We start from the raw sequence: 5,687 nt of genomic DNA on the forward strand, positions 1-5,687 counted from the left end.
TTCTCAGTTCAAGAAATACAAATGGCAAATAAATATATAAAAAATGTTCAACATCACTGGTCTTTTGAGAGATGCAAATTAAAACAACAATGATATTCCATCTCACTCCAGAAAGAATGGCTGTCATCAAACTATAAATCAAGAACAAATGCTGTTGAGGTGATGAGGAAAAAGAAACACTTCTCCACTGTTGGTGGGAGTGTAGACTGGTACAGCCACACTATGGAAGTCAGTGTGGAGAATCCTCAAAAAACTTGGATTAGAGTTCCTATTCAACACAGCTATCCCCCTTCTGGGTACTTTTTCAGAGGAATTGAAACCATCATACCACAGTGATTTATGTGCACCCATGATGACAGCAGCCCAATTTGTCATGGCTAGATCTTGGCAACAATCCAAATGCCCATCCACTGAGGATGGGCAAAAAGATGTGGTAAAGACTGGGTAAAAAGATGTGGTATTCTTAGACAATGCAGTACTACTGACCTATAAAGAAAGATGAACTCAAGGTTTTTATAGGAGAATGGATGCAACTAGAGACCATGCCTATAAGTGAAATAAACCAGACCCATATGTGTAAGCCTCACACTGTCTCCCTAGTGTAAGAAACCGAAGGAGTAAACCAAATCAGAAAAATATAATAGACATTGTGAAAGAGGAAGAAAATGCTCAAAAGGAAAGAACAGTTCAGATGAGGAAAGGAGGAAAGAAAGAAAGAAGGAAGAGAATACACACACACACACACACACACACACACACACACACACACACACAAGATAGCTGGATAGCTAAGATAATCGTACTACTAATTTCTATTGGTTTATTGAAAGGAACAGTTATTGCTTAATTTTTTGACCAATTTTGCATGCTTATATCTGGTAATGTAAACCATTACTTGGAAGATAATATGCAATATAAAAACCACTGTTGATTTCCGATCATCTTGTTTTAAAATTTTGTATCATTTTTAATGTTTTAAAAAATCTTTTATTTTCTTCAATACAAAGTTGGAGTATGAAATACTGACTCTGAAAAACAGCTGGATTTTCCCAGTCACTGTTCTGAATGGAATAGAACCCCTGAATTATATTTTTACTTTAAGGATGACTAGAATAAAAATTATTAAATATATTTCCGAGTGCCATTTGTTTTATCCCAAATAGAGGTTTTATTTAGCTTCGTATAATGCTCTCAAAACTTAAAACCTTGTTGCATAAGTAAATTGATTCACTTAGGATCAAGTCTTTGGCCATGTTTATATGCAAGTCATAAAGTTACTTTGAATGTGGGTAAATGCCAAGAAATTGCATCCCTGGATGTGGAAATACTTACAGATGCGATGTCTGCAGGGAATATAGCTTTCATCCGTGCAAATGCAAATGAATTTGCACCATGCATTACTGTGAATGCCAGCGAAGCTAGAAAGCTCACAAATTTTACCAATATGAAGGCCACAATCTGCGAGAGAAGAAGAAAACCGAGTCCTTACTCGTGCATTCTGGTGACCGGTACACTGCTGCACGAATTTGGGTGTGCATGTGCCCACTTAAAACACAAATAAAATTGAAATTTGTGAAAATAATGCAAAAGCTTCTATACACTGAGTGCATATTTACACTTGTGAGCCAGAAATGGACAAGTGACCCATGGGTGCTGGAAAGAAATAATTTTTGGATCTCAAAACAGAGTGAAACCTGAAAAATGCCAGGTAGTTCTTTTAGGTATCAAGGGTGATGTATGCATCTGTTTTAGATTTTTCAAACTACAGGAAAGCTGTTATGGTTTGTGTCTGGATGTCCCCCTCTAAGCCTCATGCAGTTATGGTTGTAGGCTTCTAGAGTTTATGAGTGAACCACGGTCTAATGCTGGGGTTATGGGTGTGAGTGCTACACTCATCCTGGGGCAGGTAGTTTGCATACAATGTAAGGGAGGGAAAGAGGCTTGCTCTTCCAACTGGCACTCTTCCTTTTTTGCTCTTGCTACTTTTACTGTGTTCTGATCCCATGAACAGTTGCCCTGTGCCACGTGTCACTCTGCCTTGGAGCCAGCCAAGTACAGACTGAAATCTCTACAAGCTGTGAACTAAATAAGCCTTTCCTTCCCTACTTCTGGATGTCAGGTATTTCGTCTCAGCAACGAGAGAAAACTAACCAAGACAGAAACTCACCACATTGATATTCTGTGTGTTTTCAGCCATAACGGTCAGAATTCCTGATGAGACATACTGTATAAAAATAAAGGTCAATTAATTTGTCTGCAAATATATTATCTGTATGGATTTCTAGTAAGACCAGCTGCTTTCCAGTGCTTTTCCCAAAACTCTATACTCTTAAGCAACGTATGAAGACATTCCTTAGAATTACGTTCATGCTTAAAGTAGTGGAGGAATAATTACTGTATTTACTTACAATGAGAGGCACCAAGAGATAGATGTACGGCAATACAGGGTCTGACTGTTTCATAGAAAGTTCATAATGAGATGAGTTGGAAATGACTACTGCCCACAGGACATTCAGTGCCACACCACCTATCATCTGGAGCACCTGGAGAAGAAAATATCTCTCAGTTAAGAGGAATAAGTATAAATCTTAGATAAAGTTACTTCACCTACAAAGGAGGTTCTTGCAATTCAGAGCTCCCTTATAAGGGAAATTCTCTTAAGATTAATGCCTAAATTAATCTTCTGCATTTCCAAAATGAGAACATTGGTAATTTTCATTAGTCACACATACATGTATTTTTTTCTTTATATTTAAAGAGTCAGTGGAGTATCACAGGTGTGTTTCCATGACCACACCAAACTATCAGGTCATCCAGTAACCTGAACCAGATCAAGTGTAGGGGAATAGAAAGCCATCTCATAAGAAGGATGTTTAAAATGCTTACCCCTACAATATACCATGGTTTAATCGTTGTTTTCTGCACACAACATAGCTCAGATGGATCACTGGGGTCTATGTCTTGAATGACCATAATGATGCTGTTGATGATATTGCTTTATACAAGCTGTGATCCTTTGCATGACTGCAGATGTACTGTCCTGGAAAACCAGATCAAAGGATGAGTCTCTGATTCCATACAATGTTTCCACGCATGATAATATCAAAGTCAATTTAGGTACTTGGCAAGGCCTAGAAATTGTGCTGCATACTTGTTTCAAAAATGATTGGGGAAATTCTGACATTTAATAAGAATTCAGCATTGTGTCTTGCCCATATAACAATAATATGTGCTGTATTATACTGTCATAAAGGCTTTGCAGGAAAATCTTCTTACCCCAATAGGAGTCTAGTGATTCTAGCCTGAATCCAAGAGCCCTATTCACACAGTGTCTTGAAATGTTGAGTATTAGCAGGATGGAGCTGAAAAAAAAAAAAAAACCCAACCACTAATGCTAGTATTCAGGTACCAGAGAGACACGAGGTGAAATAATTTATTAGTTTGGAGACAGAACTCTGATTCACCTTCACATTTTTTTTTATTTTAAAGAGAATAATAAAAAAGAACAATAGCAACATACCAAAAACATAGACAAAAACAAAACAAAGTAAAAACAATAAAAATGATACAGGGTTTCAGAACAAAATGATAGGAATTAGCAGTGGTTATTGTATTATATATTGGTATCTTCAGTGAAGTTGCTCAGATTGCCAGATGTAAGAATACAAGCTTGCTCAGACCATTTAAGAGAATAAAAAAGAAAAACAAAAAAAATTAGAAATGATAGTTTCACCAGACAAGATGATAGCAATTCACCAGTGGTTGTTATATTGCATATTGCTGTCTTCAAATTAGCTGTTCAGATTACCAGATATTTATTTAAGTTCTCCCATGGTTGTTTCTATTTTGTTCAGGGCTCATTCCTCTCGGGAAGTTGAAGAAATGACAGCGTTGTCCTCGGTGCCATGTGATTCACAGACCCTCACACTCTGGTTTCCCCTGGTTACTCTGACTCACCAGGACATGTGCTGCTCAGCCACATAAATTCCCTGAGGAGCCACCGGTGCCCATGGGTGGGAAGAGCACCCCCCTGAGCCCACCCCCTGCTCTTCTGCTGTCCTGATTCCAGAGCAGAAATTCAACATGCAACACTGAGGTACTGAAAATAGTTTCAGTCTCCATCAGCAATGAGCCTTCTCTATCTACAGACATGGACCTGTGTGAATGTAACCCTGTGCTAGTGCTACCTTCTCTACCCATTCGCAGTGAAGACGGTTTCCACGTCATGTTCATTTCTCTTTTACCTGAAAGGCGGGAAACTCATTATTATTCCCATAGTTCAGCTTTGTTTCATTTCAAAGTACAGCATAAAGATTGTCCGGATACTTTCCATAGGATTACAATCTAGTTTAATAAGACAGTATATTGACATAAAATTGGTAATATTTGCACACATCAAGTAGTAATCTTCTTTTAGAGAAATTCATGCTTCGTATTCTGAGATAAATGATCAGAATAGAAAAAATCATTTTTGTTTCTGTCAACCAGAATAATAAGCTTAGGATGAAAAGTCATGAACGTATACGGCCCTGAATTTAGATTCTGAAATTAATTGCACGCAGAACGCTAACAACAGAAGCGTTTGATTGAAAGACTCCTTCATAGAGAACTGCCCTGGATGTTCTTTTGTCCTGCCCTCATCACGAGCAGCCACCCGCTCTGTCCTCCCACCCCCAATCTGACACTTTCCTCCCTTGAAGAGCATGTGTGCTGTTATTTTTAAAAGTGTAGTTTGATTGTACACATTTCTATAACATTATAATTACCTTAAAATGAATGTTCTTCAACACAGTTCCCTTCCTTTGGACGACAAAAGCTCACAAACTCCAAGCAATTTCTATGTCTTCATCTCATGCTGCCCAGTTTTCTTTATCTTGAATTCCTACCCAAAGAAAACTATCATCACTTTCCAGACCAACTGTAACTCATTTCTTATGAAGATAAAATTGCATGTTTCAAAATTCTCTTTCATTGATTTCTGATTTCCAAGCACTCTTTCTCTAACTCCTAATCTTCTCACTGCTGAGAACTTGCTCTAAAGAATAATACAGCAGTGGAAATTATAATTCTAGAGCATAGTCATTATACTCTTTGATCAAAATTCCTGTACTGAGAGGAAAAATAGAAAATAAACATGTGGTAAGATGGATACAGAGCAGCAAGTCCTCTTGGTAAGAGTCCTCGGGACCCCTGGAAAAGTGCTCTGAGCTTCTGCACATTTGGGACAGAATACAACACTTAGGCAGAGTTTTTTAAAAATAACTTTAGGAAGTGCTGATGTGGTGCAACTTGATATCTTTAGTTTGTTGCATTGTATGGAATATGTGATGAGAATGACATTAATGCATGATCACTATGTTCACTGTAGAGAGCAGGTACAGCACACATCCTGTCTCAATCCTGTTTATTTCTCCCTCCCCTCTTTGCTCTTCATTCTCCCCCAGTCTCCAGATCCACTTTCCATCTCTGCAGTATTTAGCTCCCAGTTTCCTATCATCTACATTTTGTACAATCCACTTGTTAGCTTTATCATTTTATATCATTGTAAAAGTGAGTCTGAAACTAAAAAGCCAGGTAAATTAAAAATAAAGCAATAACCAGAGACAGTGATGACCTTTTTTTTTTTTTGTCTTTTTGAGACAGGGCCTCACTATGCAGTTCAGGCTGGTCTTGAGCTCACTTTGTAG

Source organism: Chinchilla lanigera, unplaced genomic scaffold, assembly GCF_000276665.1.
Source record: "Chinchilla lanigera isolate Chin_1 unplaced genomic scaffold, ChiLan1.0 scaffold00110, whole genome shotgun sequence".
NCBI lineage: Eukaryota > Metazoa > Chordata > Mammalia > Rodentia > Chinchillidae > Chinchilla > Chinchilla lanigera.